Source organism: Bos indicus x Bos taurus, chromosome X, assembly GCF_003369695.1.
Source record: "Bos indicus x Bos taurus breed Angus x Brahman F1 hybrid chromosome X, Bos_hybrid_MaternalHap_v2.0, whole genome shotgun sequence".
Lineage (NCBI taxonomy): Eukaryota > Metazoa > Chordata > Mammalia > Artiodactyla > Bovidae > Bos > Bos indicus x Bos taurus.
In genome coordinates, this window is record NC_040105.1 from 127,558,469 (window position 1) to 127,575,952 (window position 17,484).

The window sequence follows — 17,484 nt, forward strand, 5'->3', positions numbered from 1 at the left end:
GGACTGAAAAAGGTCAGTTCTCATTCCAATCCCAAAGAAAGGCAATGCCAAAGAATGTTCAAACTACTGCACAATTGCACTCATCTCACATGCTAGTAGAGTAATGTTCAAAATTCTCCAAGCCAGGCTTCAGCAATACGTGAACCGTGAACTTCCAGATGTTCAAGCTGGTTTTATAAAAGGCAGAGGAGCCAGAGATCAAATTGCCAACAGCTGCTGGATAATGGAAAAAGCAAGAGAGTTCCAGAAAAACATCTATTTCTGCTTTATTGACTATGCCAAAGCCTTTGACTGTGTGGATTACAATAAACTGTGGAAAATTCGGAAAGAGATGGGAATACCAGACCACCTGACCTGCCTCTTGAGAAACCTGTATGCGGGTCAGGAAGCAAAAGTTAGAACTGGACGTGGAACAACAGACTGGTCCAAATTGGGAAAGGAGTATGTCAAGGTTGTATATTGTCACCCTGTTTATTTAACTTCTATGCAGAATACATCATGAGGAACGCTGGGCTGGAGGAAGCACAAGCTGGAATCAAGATTGCCGGGAGAAATTTCACTAACCTCAGATATGCAGATGACACTACCCTTATGGCAGAAAGTGAACAAGAACTAAAGAGCCTCTTGATGAAAGTAAAAGGGGAGAGTGAAAAAATTGGCTTAAAGCTCAACATTCAGAAAACAAAGATCATGGCATCTGGTCCTATCACTTCATGGCAAATAGATGGGGAAACAGTGGAAACAGTGGCTGACTTTATTTTTCTGGGCTCCAAAATCACTGCAGATGGTGACTGCAGCCATGAAATTAAAAGACGCTTACTCCTTGGAAGGAAAGTTATGACCAACCTAGACAGCATATTAAAAAGCAGAGACATTACTTTGCCAACAGAGGTCCATCTAGTCAAGCCTATGGTTTTTCCAGTAGTCATGTATGGATGTGAGAGTTTGACTATAAAGAAATCTGAGCGCCAAAGAATTGATGCTTTTGAACTGTAGTGTTGGAGAAGGCTCTGGAGAGTCCCTTGGACTCCAAGGAGATCAAATCAGTCCATCCTAAAGGAGATCAGTCCTGGGTGTTCATTGGAGGGACTGATGTTGAAGCTGAAACTCCAATACTTTGGCCCCCTGATGCAAAGAGCTCACTCATTGGAAAAGACCCTGTGCTGGGAAAGATTGAGGGCAGGAGGAGAAGGGGATGACAGAGGATGAGATGGTTGGATGGCATCACGGACTCAATGGATATGGGTTTGGGTGGACTCCGGGAGTTGGTGATGGACAGGGAGGCCTGGCATGCTGCGGTTCATGGGGTCCCAAAGAGTCGGGCATGACTGAGCGATTGAACTGAACAGAACTTGAGCATCTACCATGTGGCAGCCACTGTGCTGAGCACTAGAAATACAGCAGAATACAAGATAGACATTAATCCTGCTGAATCAATAATTACACAGATTATTGTTCACTTAGACTTTTCATAAGTTCCTTAAATAAGATTATATAACAGGAGCCTGACCTACTGTAGAGGGGTTGAGGATGTGACATTTAATCTGATATGTGATGAACGCATAGGAAGTCAGGCAATGGAAGAGGGAGAGCAAAGTAGAATAGCCTTCATCTCAGGTGATGGGAACAGCCTATATCATGCTTGTATAAAGCACAAATGTCCATCCAGTACACAAACAGATATATATCTTTGGCATCAAATTTTCATGAGGGGAATATGATTAGGAAAAATTATTTTAAAAGTCTCCCAAGAGGAGGGAAGTGGTAACGGGGAAAAAAAAAAAAAAGGTTGGGAATATTGGTCTATATAAAGAATGTGGCACTTTTGAGCTATTACAGTAGCAGTGGTAGAGTTAAGATGCTGGCCTCTTCCCATAAGGACTGATGACCTACCTGCAGGTTACTGAGCTTGATATTAAGACAGGAAGTTAGAGGACTCCTGGTATTCAACAACTTGGAAATTTTCCTCTAGTATGTTTCAAATACTGCCTCTTCCTCATTCACTCTATTCTCTTACTGGACACTTGTTAGAAACTCTCCTTGTATCCTCCATGTAGTGTGTAACATCTTTCTAATACTTTCCATTTCTTTATTCTTCTGTCTTGCATCCTTGATGATTTCCTCAGATCTAGCTTCTAGTTCACTAATCCTCCTTTCAACTGCATCTGGTTTGCTGTTTATCTATATTTCTCCCATTTCAGTTTCATGTTTTTGTTCTTTTTCAAGTCTACCTGTATTTTTCAAACTATTCTATTTTGCTCTTATAATTCTTATTCCTTTAAAAAATTTTTTGAACATTCAAACCATACTTATTTTAAAGTCCCTTTCATATTTCTGTATTTGCTATAATTCTTAAGGTGTGAATTCTCCCCTTTGTCATGCTAGTCTCACAGTGGCTTATTTCCTTGGGGACTCAGCAAGTTTTGGCTATGAGTTCATCTTCAGAATCATAGTGACAGACACAGATCCATGTGCTATACTATCTGGATTTGAGTTCTGGCTCCGCCACATAGTAGCTGTGTGGCCTTAGGCCAGTTACTTAATCTTTCTGTTCTTTAGGTTCAGAATCTTTAAAAATAGGGCTATTCTAAGAATTTGTTAGTATAAGCAAAGCCCTTAGTACAGTACCCACACTTAATGAAGCACTTGATCAGCATATTACTGTTACATGGCAAGAATTGCTTTACCTGGGAGGCTTATTTGCATAACTCAGGTTAATGTGACTATCTCCCCACTCTCAGCTCAAAGTAGCCAGGACACTTCTGAATTGTTTTTATTCTTCTATACCTGTCCACATTTATGGGCCACCACTTCTAGCTGCCGGATTTCTGAAGTGAAGTGAAGTAGTTCAGTCGTGTCCGACTCTTTACGACCCTGTGGACTGTAGCCTACCAGGCTCCTCCCTCCATGGGATTCTCCAGGCAAGAGTACTGGAGTGGGTTACCATTTCCTTTTCCAGGGGATTTTCCTGACAGAGGGATTGAACCCGGGTCTCTTGCATTGCAGGCAGATGCTTCAACCTCTGAGCCACCAGGGAAGCCCTTTCTAGAGGAGTTCAAATCCCACCCCCATCCCCCACTCTGCCACTAAAACCCTGAACCTGGGACTCATGTCCACTTTGAATCCCTTTGTAGACTGTGGAGCGGTTATGGCTCTGAGCTACCTCTTCATTTCTGGTTCTAGAATTTGTTTGCTTGGTTTTCGTTTTTGATCTCTGCTGCATATTTAAATTTTCTAAAAACAATGCATTTGTAGTGGAAGAGGAGCTTCCTGCTACAACTCAGGCAACTGAAATGAACAGAAATCCCTGCATGTTCTTTCTAAAGAGGCTTAGCTGTCATTTGGCCATGAGATCCTTGAGAGAACCCAGTACACAAAAGGACATGTTTTATTTGCATTTGTATCCCCTAACCCTAGCACGGGGCCTGGTACACTTGACATATGCTTACTGAATTAAGAAATGAAACACCACATTGGCAACAAGCCTTCAGCTCACTGATTTCTCTAAGTCCTACAAGCCTTCAGCTCACTCGTTTCTCTTAGCTTTACCACCACCGCTGCCATGGTGTGGGCCCCCGCCCTCCTCGTTCCTGTGAATGAGCTCTGTCAAAAAGATACAGTTTCTAACAAACAAAAAGAGGTGTAATGCATTCAATCAGTGACTAGCTCAAGGACAAGCACCTGATCTGGGTTTCTTTTACTCTCAAAGCAAAATAGCCAAGTGGAAACACTTCAGAGGCCATAGATTATTCTGATTTTCAGACTGTTTTTGTTCAGCACCAGAGTAAAACGTTGAACAGGTAGCTGATGCAATCTGGCAAAGTAAGTATATAGCTCTATTTATATTAAGATACACACATATATCAGGCCATCAGCAGTATTTGTATAAACAGTGACTCTCCTATGAAGGTAAAGGCCACCCCCTTCAGTTCCAGTGACTGAGATATATTTTTCCAATCCTGGGGGCAAATACAGATGCAGCAAGTTCCTTCTTCCCCTTGGAAATTTGGCAGACTTGCCAGCTCTGACTCTGTTGCCACATTCCCTTGGGGTTTTATGACTCTGTGCATATGGCCTGTGTGAAGGCTTCACTTAGGTCACCTTATGCCTTTGGCAGTCAGCATGGTGGATGACGATTCAGGAAGACCCTGGTGTTTCCCAGATGGGTCCAGATCTGGCCATGCAATTACTGCCCTCCAGCTGGGAAATGTGACGCCGGGGTGATGAAGTAGCTGCTGAGAAGGAGGTAGTTTGACTCTGAATTTGGTCTGTTCTTTATTTAAATCCAAAGACTGAACCAACACACACACACATATGCACACATACATATATTGATAAAATCAATAGCATACACACACAAATACACCACTCCCCAATTACAGGGGGTGTTCTTTTGGATTTCCTGGTGGACTCCCCTAAACATGTATTTCCTAAGCTCATCTCCTATGCTGGCCCCTGTTTACTTGTCTCATCATTCTCTCTTCCTTTGCTCTCCTACTTATTTCCTTATCATCGCTTTTAACCCTCTTGGAGTTCCCATGAACCCAGTTTGAGGCCCTTTAAGGCACATAAAGGGATCCTAAATCCTTCTTCAATGTGAGCTGCTTTGCTTCATTCTGTCCCATGATCACAGAGAAGCCTGTCTCTGGTCTCAGTTCTGAAGGGAGGCAGCCTCCTCAGGGAAGCTGCCCCATCACTGGTAATATGACACTACCCTTGGGGTGGGCATTCTCACTTGTAAAGGAGAGAACTGGAATAAATTTGGTCCTAATCAGAGCATCTCAAATAAGTCATCCTTCCTTCCATCAACACAGTGTTCGTTCACTGTTACTCCAGAGGCAGCAGGGAAAGAATATGGAGTCTGTACTTAGGCAAACTTGGCTTCAAAATCCAAGTTCAGCTGTTAATAGCTGGGTGACCTTGGGTGAGTTTCTTCCCCTCTGAGTCTCTGTTTCTTTATCTAGTTGGAATCAAATAGAGCATATATGCAAAGTGCTGGACACATAATAGCCACTCTGTATATAGGAGCCATGACTACGATCATCTGGATGATGGTCGTAGGCCTTGGCCCTTCTCATCTCACCTGAGGCAGAAATTCTCAGAGCCCTATTTTCTCAGGGTTAAATGGAGGACTGTAAAGATCCACAAACATCTTCCCACATCCAGTGGTGTGATAAGCTCAGAGCTGCTGACGCTCAGCACAGCACTAGCTCTCTAAACTCTAGGACAAACAACAGACAGATCTCCTGCCCTCAAGGGGCCCCAGCGGTCCAAACTAGCAGATAAGAGGAAAATGTAAACATCAGGGATTAGGTTTCAACATATGAATTTTGAAGGGACACAAACATTCAGTCCATAGCAACTAGCATCTGCTAAAGTATTCCCCGTAGACCACAAGGGTTATGGAAATTCACAGGGTGGCTGCGGGTGGGGGTAGGGGGGCTGCTGTGGATAGGAAGTCTTCCTGGAAGCAGCAGGGCTTCAGCTGGGACTCCAAGAAAGGGCAAGATTTGAAGAGACCCTTACAAGGACGGGGAGCTCGGCAGACATATGCTGGACAAACTTGAGAATTAGGCACAGTTATTATTTCCATTTTACGAGTAAGAAAATGGAAGGGCAGAGAAGCCTAGTGACTTGTGCAGGGTCACTTAGCAAGTAATTGGCAGCACTGGAATTTAAGTGGGGCTCTGTCTCTGATGCTGGAGGCTGGTATTCAAAGGTGAAAAAAGATGGGCCTTTGCTGGGAAGTAGGAGCTAGGGAGCCACTGACATTTTCAAAGAGAGTGACACGATGAAGGCAATGTTTGTTTTATATACTTGGGGCACAGATGTTTAGGGGAAGATTCTGGCACCAGAGGGGTCAGTTAGAAAGCAGTGGCAGTAGTTTAAGGATGAGGATTAAAGGCCTGACCTGGGGGCAGAGGCGTAGTGGGACTGGAGAAGACATAAAAACATGAGGCATGTCAAAGGGCAAACTGACAGTCTTGGGAACTGACTGCATACAGAGAATACAGGGCAAGGGGATTAAAGTATCAGATCTGAGAACCAGAAGATTCATAATGCTGATACTGGAGATACTGGGAAGGTGAGCTAGTTTGAAGATTGATGTTTATATGAAGCAGGGTCTGATTTCCTTTATTACTATTGCTATTAATTGTACTAAAAAAAGAATGTATACTATGAGGAAACTAACAAATTCAGAATATGAGATATTCTACAACACCACTGACCTGAACTCTTCAAAAAGTCAATGTCACACACACAGACACAAAAATTAAGGCCACACACCACCGCAGAATCAATTACTCTAAAAAGACATGAGTTGGCACAATACATGAACCTTGATTTTGGATTTTTTTATTTAAAAGGACTCTATAAGACATAGGATATTGGGACAATTTGAATATGAATTGGAAACTACAAGATATTTTATTTAGTTTCTTAGCTGTAATAATGATTTGTGGTGAAGAAGGAGAATTTCCTTATTCTTAGGAGAGTCATTCTGAAGAATTTAGGGTAGTGTGGCATGATGCCTGTAAGTTACAATCAAGTAGCTCAACAAAGAAAAAAATATGTGTACGTATAACTAGATTGATCAATAGAAATATACAGCAAATATATCAACAAGTTAATTGTGGAATTTAATGGGTATAATGTGTATTCATTGTACTTCTTTTTTTAAAACTCTATGTGTGTTTGAAATTTTTCAAAATAAGATTTGGGTTAAAATAATTCCCAAAAATATGAACATAGTAAAAAGTTAACCCATACAAAAAAGGATATGTAGTGAACATTTCTACCCTACACACTCAGTACTCCCTTCCCAGAAGCAACCACTGTTCACGTGTCTTGAAATATTATCTGCATTTACGAGGCTGTATTTATGTTTGTAGATCCTTTTGTAAAATAGAGTTCATGCTATAAATCTTTTTGTTAGCTGCAATAGACTCTTTTATCTATGCAGTTGGGGGAGTAGTTGGTCAGTTAATTAAAAGTCCGTTAAAGAAGTGCCTGGATCTACCAGGGAGAGGTGTTCCTGGGCATCCAGTGTCGGTGCATTTTACAGAGGAAATGGAATGGAAACTCCTGAGAGTTGGCTCCACAGAGGCCTGGTAAGCAAGCTTCCGCTGCAATGCTGGCAGCTCACTTTTTGTATAAGTTTCCAGACTTCTCAGAGATCGTTCCATAGGACAATGTATAGACCTGCCTCATTCTTTCAGGCTAGTTTTGAGGATGAGTTGCTTCTAGGATGCGTATAGTTGTAATCATATTGTACTTGGGGTGATGCAAGGCAGGGGAGCATCTGGGTGGAAATTTCCTGGGCTTTCTGAACTTACCTGATCTGAAGAATACTTGGGTATTTTTTGAACAAGCTCCCGAGCTTGGGAAATGCTGCCATAAACAGTTGGAGAAACACGGCTGGGCCTCCGGTGACAAGATTACTCTGAGGGGTGGAACTCCCACTAATGGTGCTAGTTAATGCAGAGTAGACAGAGGAGGCAAGACGCCAGAGAAACGCGGAGGTCCAAGGACAGAGCTCACAAGCTCCCATGCGAGCTTCCGCCCTCTGCCCTTGCTCACCAGAGATGATTGCCTCCTGTTGCAATCTGGGGGGTCACATTTCCAAAGCATGTGCAACTTTGCATATGAAAACCCTCCCTAACTGCCAGCACCTGGGCAAATTCAAATCCTCTACTCCAACATCAGGGTCCTCCCTGCAAATGAGAAGGTTTGATTGGAAAAATGTGACTCCAGAAACCAGATCTGGGATTGAACTGAAATTGCCTGAAAAATGAAAGCATTGGCACTATTAACAAAAAGGGACTGGATTCCTTTCTTTTTTCTCTTTTTCTTTCTTTCTTTCTTTTCTTTTTTTTTTTTTTGCAGCTAAATCCTGAACAGCTTGCAAACCTTGGGAGGCAGCCATCCCATTATCATTCCTGATATGGACTTGAATTTCTAAGAAATGACTTTTTTTTAAGATCTGTGGAATTGAACCCCTACTAAAAGCAGTCCAAGGAGACTCAATCACAGTTTTTCAAGAACAATCCTGAGACAAGAGCCTGAGCTCTGTGGGGCCTGGAGGGCCCAGAGACCCAGATAGCCTGGTGCCGACCCCCAGTAAGTCCCTTCAGGAGTCCTGGAAACCCCAGACATTTATCTAAATCACCCCCTGAGGTGGGACTAGGTAGAGGAGGCAGCCAGGCCTCCACATCATGTAAGGGACCCAAAATGCCAGAGGGGCCCTTGATTTGTCACACTGCCAGAAAGGTTCAGATTTCAGTGTCAAGCACTGAAGTCACCCTGTCTTCTCTAAATCCAGTGTCTTGGAGGTACAGACAGGATCCTCAATCTTTTAAGATCAGTTTTTCACTTAAAGTAAAAAAAACAAATGCAAAAGGGAAGGTAGAACTGGGTCTGGTCTTGGGTGTGAGCCTGGACAGTGGGCTGCTGCTAAGTCACTTCAGTCGTGTCTGACTCTGTGTGACCCCATAGTCGGCAGCCCACCAGGCTCCCTTGTCCCTGGGATTCTCCAGGCAAGAACACTGGAGTGGGTTGCCATTTCCTTCTCCAATGCATGAAAGTGAAAAGTGAAAGTGAAGTTGCTGAGTCGTGTCCGACTCTTAGCGACCCCATGGACTGCAGCCCACCAGGCTCCTCCATCCATGGGATTTTCCAGGCAAGAGTACTGGAGTGGGGTGCCAGGAAAGGAAGCCTAGAGGGCCCAGGGCCAGCCCACCTGGTCCTAGTAGACCCTTTGGGAATGAGGGAAGTGAGGTGTGGGGCCCAGGGAGAGGCAAAGTCAGGAAGTGCATGAGGGACCTGGGCCAAGACGGTCTGCTGTGGCCCCACGGGCACACACGGGCCCTATTGACTGGGACACCGGGAAACCATCACACGGTCTCCAATCCCCTAACTGTGTGGTTACCATGACCATGCCAAGTGTGTATGCTTCCCACATCTTTTGTGAGCCTGCTAACCCCAGACGCTTCCTCGTGCCCCATGGTTCAGTGGCACAGACTCCAGTGGCGGGGGGCAGTGGCAGGAGCCTCATGGCTGAGGGAGCAGGCCTCAAGGACCTTACAAAACAATTTACTCCGACTCTGCTATGCCTCTTAAGAACTCCACAGCTCTGAATTTTTAAAAAAATTTTTCATTATCCTCCCACTACCCACACACTTTAAAAAAAAAAAAAAAATTGTCCAGGCTGGGTCTTCGTTGCTGCATCCAGGCTTTTTTCTCTAGCTGCAGCAAGCAGGAGCTACTCTCTAGCTCGGTGCATGGGTTGCTCATGGGTGAGCTCTCTTGCCATGGAGCACGGGTTCTAGGGTGCACAGGCTTCAGTGGTTGCAGCACGTGGGCTCAGTAGTTGTGGCGTGTGGGCGTGTAGGCCTACAGCGTGAGAGATCTTTCCAGACCAGGAATCAAACTTGTGACTCCTCCACTGGCAGGTGGATTCTTAAGCACTGGACCACCAGAGAAGTACCCCCCATCACACTTTTAAAGGCACATACTCTGTGCCAAGTGCTAGAGTAAGCATATTAGATGTATCGTTTAATTCATCCTCATCAAAACCCTGTGAGGTGGGTATTCTCATTGCCTTCATTTTACAGATGTGGAAACTGAGGCCCAGAGAGGTCAAGTCATGTGGCCAGCACAGCCCATCTATTCAGTAGCAGAGCTTCTAGAAGTCAGCTAGCATGCTAGAATCCATCAGATTACTTTTCTTAAACTTACCTTTAACTTGTCTCTCCCGATCAATTCAACTTGTCTGCACAGTGAGTTTTACCCAGCAGTTCCAGCCTAGGCTTCTTTTGGAGTCTGCCTAAGCTGGCTAGATGGTTGCATCTGGGTCACTGTAATCCAAAAAGGCTTAATTAAAATCGGGAAATACATTCAACCGTGTCTCCAGCAATGCTATGAACTCTAGATGTGGCAAATGAGGTTGTGAGGACATTAAAGGCATACAAGGTGCTTGGGGCACAGCAGAGGCACTTGGAAAATACACACCTGTGTGCCAGTATAAGTTGAGAAATGAGAAAAGGGAAGTGTTTGGCTCTAGATGACTGAGTTTCCTTTTGTAAAGACTGTGGACAAAGGGACTTTTCCACTAAAAGACACTTTGGGTCTGGGGGGAACCGTCTCCAGTCTGCAGGGCTTCAAGCAGGACTTTGCAAGATGGGTGTTTGGGTGGGTGAGGAGGGGAAAGTGGGTGACAACTGGCAGTCTGAGGGCATGAAGAGGACAGAGGAAGAGAGGGGACAGAGAAGAGGGGATGAAAGACTGGAAGTAAAGGGAGCAGGCCCAGAAGAGAGAGAAGAGGAAGGACAGAGATGATTGGGGGTGAGGGGCAGTAAAGGAGAAATTGTGGGAAAGAGACGAGGGATTGGCTTTGAAAAATCGGTTCCTTCTTTCAATAAATCATTATTAAGGGCCTTCTATGTGCCAAATACTGTGTTAGGTGCTCCGGACACTGGGAGACACCACAGACCTGGAGCTTCTTTGTGGGTTTGTTCTGCCTGTAATTTAGCCCCTTTAGAGAGAGTCATCGGAGAAGGCAATGGCACCCCACTCCAGTACTCTTGCCTGGAAAATCCCATGGACAGAGGAGCCTGGAAGGCTGCAGTCCATGGGGTTGCTAAAAGTTGGACACAACTGAGCAACTTCACTTTCACTTTTCATTTTCATGCATTGGAGAAGGAAATGGCAACCCACTCCAGTGTTCTTGCCTGGAGAATCCCAGGGACGGGGGAGCCTGGTGGGCTGCCGTCTATGGGGTCGCACAGAGTCGGACACAACTGAAGCAACTTAGCAGCAGCAGCAGAGAGAGTCATAGCAGAAGGCAATGGCACCCCCACTCCGGTACTCTTGCCTGGAAAATCCCATGGACGAAGGAGCCTGGAAGGCTACAGTCCATGGGGTCGTTGAGGGTCGGACATAACTGAGCGACTTCACTTTCACTTTTCACTTTCCTGCATTGGAAAAGGAAATGGCAACCCACTCCAGTGTTCTTGCCTGGAGGATCCCAGGGACGGTGGAGCCTGGTGGGTCGCACAGAGTCGGACATGACTGAAGTGACTTAGCAGCAGCAGCAGAGAGAGTCATAAGGATCAACAGGGCCACTTGCTGAACTGTGCTGGGCTGTGAGGCAGGGAAGGTCTTTGGAGTAAGGGTCTTTGATGGTCTTAGGAGAATCTTTGAAGGTCTTAGGAATAAGCTGGGTTGCATTTGCCCTTAAAGTATGACTCAAGATTGTGACATTGGGACTTCCCAGGGTCAGGTGTCCATCCATGCTGTTATCACCAGGTTGCTTCTCATCTGCCTCATTAAACACATATCTGCATGGACTGGAGCCGTGTAGTGGCTTGTCTCTTCCACAGAGTAAAGGGTCTATGTTTATGATACCGTCACTTGGCTACCTTTCCTCTTCCCTTCCTGAGTTCTGAAGCACACTCTTCATGACTGAGGTTGCTGTAAGGATAGTTTCTGGAGAAGTGAGGACTGACAGTATAGTCAGTGGTCCACTGGTAAAAAGTTTAACAATTGGCCCTCTCAGTTAGTGGAAGAGAAGGATGCTGATTTATAGCATTTGCAGATTTCCACACTTTCACATGGTGTAAACACTCCCACCAAGGCCAATTTCAGGCTCTCAGTATGTTGTCATGGAACAGTCATAAAGAGGGACTTCCCTAGCAGCCCAGTGGTTAGACTCTGAGCTTCCACTGCAGGGATCATGGGTTCGACCCCTGGTCAGGAAACTAAGATCCTGCATGAGGTGCAATGTGGCCCCAATTATTTTTTTAATTTTTAAAAAAGAGTTGGGATGAGATGTCCACCTGTGCACTATCATAGGGTGTTTCTACCACATAGGCATAACAGATGTAAATCAAGAGCATAGATAATAGTGAAGTGTAGCAAGATAATTTGGAAGTGATGAGTATTCAGTATGTATCAGCCTTATATCTTGAATATAATTTAATTGCCAATATACCTAATTTAATGTTTAACAATGACTTTATTCAACAAGTCAACTCCCCCAATCTTTGTTGAACAATCAGTTTTCACTATCCAACAGGGTGTGGTTCTATGTCCCTTTTCTCTTAGCTTCAGCGAGAGAAAGAGAAGCTGAGGAAACAGAGCCTCGGGGCCCTCACCCCACTTTAACCAGAGCAGCCCCACTTGTATTCATTTTTTGGTTCTGTGTTTGAACGAAGGATTCCAATGTTTAAAAAAAAATTTTTTTTGAACACACTCGTGTAGATGGGCTATGATGCCCTTTCTATCTGCGATATCCAGAGTGAGCCATGCCCCATCTCCCCTTTCCTTGCCTGGACCCATTTTTGTCACTCAGGCTTCCTCCTCCTGCTACTCCCAGCAATCCTCTGTCCCATCCCAAGGATTCTCAACTCCACTGAAGGGACAACTGTTATCGTTGGATCTGGTTTCGACTGGGATTCCTTCTGGGCATACTTTACTCTTCAGCATGTGACTCCAGAAGCTTCTTCTAAAGGTCTTTCAGATACAAAGGGATGGATGTACAAAGGGCAGAATTCCAAGAAGGAGGGGTACTCCCATAATCGACCTAATTTATATCTTGCATTCTCCGTCCAAAAGCTCTACGTGTCAGTGGACTACTGGGTTACCAATTGCTGCCCGATCATGGATCTCTATTTTTCTTTACACAACACAGTTTTCTTTATGTAAAAGCTAAAAACTGTTCTTAGCAGATGTTTGGGTTGCTCTCCCACTGAATGCAAGTTTTTCAGCCATGGAAATGCATGAGGGGGCCGCAGGGGTTATGGATGTGACACAATTCTTTTCTGAAGGCAAATTCACCCTCCTGAGCTTGCCAGAGAAATTATTTTTCCAGGAAAACTAAACAGTAAGCACATACTTGGATGTTCCTTGCAGGCAAGAGAGGAGCCCTTTCTATCCCATTAAGGTCAGGCAATTGCCCAAATGATTTGCTTCACTGCCTATCATAACGGGGAGTGTGGGACAGAACCAGCGGGAGCCTACTCTCATCTCTCTCCCTCCAGCAGTCACAGTCGAGCAAAGTTCACAGGCACAGGCACCCTCTGAAGCCTGCAGTCAGAGAAGCTGAGGCTGGGGCCACTTGGAAACCCCTCAACACACACGCGCGCACACACGCACACACACAGTGTTCCCCTAGCTCAGTGCCACAGCTCAGCTCATATGGATCAGTGTTCTAGAACCAAACATGGAGAGATGGCATTTGGTACGTGGAAGCTGGGACCTAGGAGCTCACAGGATGGGATACAGTGCTGAGCTTCCTGGTCAGCTGCCAAGTCTGCCGGGTGTGCGCTGTTCAAATCCGATAGGGTAGCCAGTGGCCCAGGAGCTTGGGAGGGAGTGGAGGCTGCTATTTCCTGCCTGTAAGGCTGCCTTCAGAGGCTTAGGGGTACGTTCGCAGCTTGGTTTCTCAGGTTCTGTCCCCACTCTTGACAAACTCCCCTTGTCCCCATTTCCCTGAGAGTGATGGCTCTATATCTGAAGGCTCTTACAGGAGGGAGGGATGAATGCATGCCCAACACATAAAACAGACTCAAAGCCAAGCTCTGTCCAGTCTAGGCCAACTTAGGTGATAAATCTTGCTCAATTCCCTGGTCAGAATACCTTTGGCTACCTCTGCAAGCCAGGTCTATTCTCCATCCAGAGCCCTTTGGCTACAGTCCCTGCACAGTCGGCACTTTCTCCTCTTCTCTGGCCAAGCTGAGCTCACTCTCCCCTGGCTCCCCCAAAGCCCTTCACTTTCAGAATCAGAATCCTTTGAACCCAAACTTTGTCTCTTACAAAAGTCTCTTCTTTTACCTCCAACTTTATTCCAACCTAGACTCCTAAATTCTCTTGAGGCTTCCAACACTTGAATTCGGGGGAATTTGGTCTTTCCAGGGGAAACAGAAGTGTTCCTTATTTATTTATTAACATCCAGGGGCTGCTATCATATATAGATGATCCACAGGAGATAGCAACCTGAGTGTGTTTTTCCCTCATCACTTGCTCTTGACCTTGGAGAGAGGTTTGAAAGCTAAATGTAAACCATTAGCAAAATACTGTCTTTTCAATGCACCAAAAGGAGGGAAAGTTAGCTTATCTTTCAGAAGCCCCCAGAGTATTGTGGACTAGCTGAGTAAGTGTAATTAGAAAAAGGAAAAGGGAAGTCAAGGATAAATTCACATGGAGCTGAAGGAGCCTCATGATAAAGTGGATTTTCCCAAGAATTGCCGGAAAGCAAAGCTGTTCAGCCTTTGGGAAATGGTGAGTCCAAGAATTTCTGAAGCGCTCCCACCCTTCACCTGGCCATGGCCTTGATATCACCAAAGAGTTCTGCTTGCTCTGCTCCAGGCTCAAGCAGCAAGCTGTTTTCATTGCTACTTTCCAAACTGTGCTCATATCCATTATCTCACTTGATTCTTGCCAGGACCCTGTGAGGTAGGTAGGACAACTATTAGTTTTCCCTGGGCTCACTTTTGGAAGATGCCCAGGACTCAGATTTTGCACAATTGTAACTTGACAGATTTGGCTCCATTTTCACATGCTAACAAAACCTGGCCCAGCCTAATCCTTATGTAAAGGGGAGATTTTTCCTGCAACATTGAACTAAACTAGGCAGAGAGATTCCTGACCATCAGGGGTGACATGATGGGGTGGGGGGCAATCTCAAAAAAATTTAGTAATTCTACCCCTCCCCTCCCTTTCTAGAGCACAGGCTTTTGAATGGGGAGGGCTTGTGTTATCCTCAAGCTACTCAAACCTTCTTTCTTGAAGACTCGATGCTAGCTATATTTGATCAAACAATTGATCAAGTGCCGATTGTGGAGGCACAGAGAAGTATGAGATGTGGACCCCGACTTCCAGGAACTTACAGTTTGCTGGGAGCTAAACTTGTACACTGGAGAAGGCAATGGCACCCCACTCCAGTACTCTTGCCTGGAAAGCCCCATGGACCGAGGAGCCTGGTAGGCTGCAGCCCATGGGGTCGCTAAGAGTCGGACACGACTGAGCGACTTCACTTTCACTTTTCACTTTCATGCATTGGAGAAGGAAGTGGCAACCCACTCCAGTGTTCTTGCCTGGAGAATCGCAGGGACGAGGGAGCCTGGTGGGCTGTCATCTCTGGGGTCGCACAGAGTCAGACATGACTGAAGCAACTTAGCAGCAGCAGCAAACTTGTACACACGAGACAACAGTACATATCAGGCAAAACAGTGAATGTCAGGGAGAGTTGATGCAGCCAGGGGAGGCATCTCAGAGAGTCAGAACACAGGAGGGTGGTTAAAAGCATGAGCTCTGGGGTTGTGCAATGAACATGGCTTTGCAGTCCAGATCCACCATTACTAATGGAAACTTTGAACAAATCACTATACCCTATCTGTAAAATGGGATGAAAATTAATAAACAGCTATCACATTAAGTTGCTGAGATTAAATGAACACAGTACCCAGCACATAGTTAAGTGTTTAACAAATGGCATCATTCAGGCACTATTTAAGCTGATCACTGAAGAATGGGTGGTTTGGAGACACTCATAGAGAGAGTCAGAACAATACAAGGCATGGAATTAAACAAAGTCACTGAATTTAAAAATAAAGGAGGTGTGTGAGGATGCTGAGGATAATGGTCTTACCAAAGCAGAGGATACACGTTAAAGGACTAGGAAAAAAATACACTTTGTTAAGTTAGGTGCAGCTAGATGGTGAAAAGCCTTGACAACCAAGCAGAGGAGATAGACTGGATATAACAGGAAGTGAGAAGCCAGCAGAGACTCTGAAGCAAGAGGATGATTTGGGGATAGTGGTCTTAGAGTAAGATTGGCCTGGAGGTGTGTTTAGTGACTTAGGCAGGGACTGAGGGATATCTACTATATCAGGTGTGTGTTCATATGGACTTGAACTAGAGACTTGAGAGTGAGATTACAAAGCATTTTAAAATATTGGGAGGGGGTTAACTGGATAGAATTGGCAATTGGATATGGGAAATGAAAGAGAAGGAAAAGACCAAAAGAGTTCCAAAGTTTTGAGTCTAGATGACTTGGAAAGCGGTGGTGCAATTGACAGAAAAACGGGAGTCAAAAGGAAAAGCAGGCATGGAGGAAAGGAAATGGATTCAATGTTCAATGTTCAATTTGAGATGATGGTAACACTTGCAAATAGAAATGTCTAGCAGAAAATAGTGACTGATGCAAAGAGCCAACTCATTAGAAAAGACCCTGATGCTGGGAAAGATTGAAGGCAGGAGGAGGGGGGATGGCAAAGGATGAGATGGTTGCATGGCATCACCAACTCAATGGACATGAGTTTGTGCAAACTCTGGCAGATAGTGAAGGACAGGGAAGCCTGGCACGCTGTCCATGGGGTTTCAAATAGTCAGACATGACTGAGCAACTGAACTGAACTGAGCAAAGTTATGAGATAGGTATTATTATTATTTCCCTTTTATAGATGAGGAAACTGAAGCGCAAAGAAGGTAAATAGCTTACCCCAGGCCACACAGTTAGTAAGTGGCAGAACGGAGAGTCAAACCTCCACTCTAGCTTCAGAGACTGTTTTGAATAACTCTGCTATGTTTGTTACCTCTTTAAGAAAGGAATTTTCTGTAGGTTTCTGGTAGATAGCCTTCATCAAATTAAAGTTTCCTTTTATTTCTAGTTTTCTTAGAGCTTTCTAAGAGCAAATGAGTGCTGTGTTTGTCAAATATTCTAGCTGTATCTATTGAAATGATCATATCATTTTTTCATTTAACATGCAAATATAATGAATTACATTGATATTATTTCTAATGTGAAACAACCTTGCATTTCTGGGATTAAACCCTAATTGATTCTATTATATTCTTCTTTTTCAAAAGTGCAGGATTTGATTTGCTAATAATTTATTTAGGGCTTTTGTATAGTGTCATTTTTCTGTCTTCGTACAGTTTGGTATTTGTATAATGATAGTTGGGCTTCCCTGATAGCTCAGTTGGTGAAAAATCCACCTGCAATGCAGGAGACCCTGGTTCAATTCCTGTGTCAGGAAAATCCACTGGAGAAGGGACAGGCTACCCACTCCAGTATTCTTGAGCTTCCCTTGTGGCTCAGCTGGTAAAGAATCCACCTGCAATGTGGGAGACCTGGGTTTGTTCGATCCCTGGGTTGGGGAGATCCCCTGGAGAAGGGAAAGGTTACCCACTCCAGTTTCCTGGCCTGGAGACTTCCATGCACTGTATAGACCATGGGGTCACAAAGAGTCAGACACAGCTAAGCGAGCCACTTACTATAATGATAGTTTGGGGAAATAAATTGGAAGCTTTCCATCTTTTTCAATGTTCTGAAGCAGTTTGTTTATTGATAAGAGGATGTCCCGTCAAAGTTTGGTACAATTTACCTTTAAAATCTTTATGTGTCAAGAAGGTTGACGTGTATGCTTTTTTTTTTTTTTTTTTTTTGGCATTTTTTATTCTATTTCAATTTCTTCTCTAGTT

General features: G+C 44.6%; 1 protein-coding gene across 2 annotated transcripts in view; it reads left to right on the forward strand.

Moving 5' to 3' along the window:
* Positions 1 to 17,484, forward strand: part of PLAC1 (placenta specific 1) — a 102,388-nt gene that overhangs the window by 17,463 nt on the left and 67,441 nt on the right. Inside the window, exon 1 of one of the 2 annotated variants that reach the window (XM_027534212.1) lies at positions 6,918 to 7,112. The exons of the other annotated variant lie outside the window; for it this stretch is intronic. The gene's annotated coding sequence lies outside the window, so the exon portion shown is untranslated. Of the gene's footprint in view, positions 1 to 6,917; positions 7,113 to 17,484 lie in introns of those variants that run through there. 2 annotated transcript variants of the gene reach the window in all.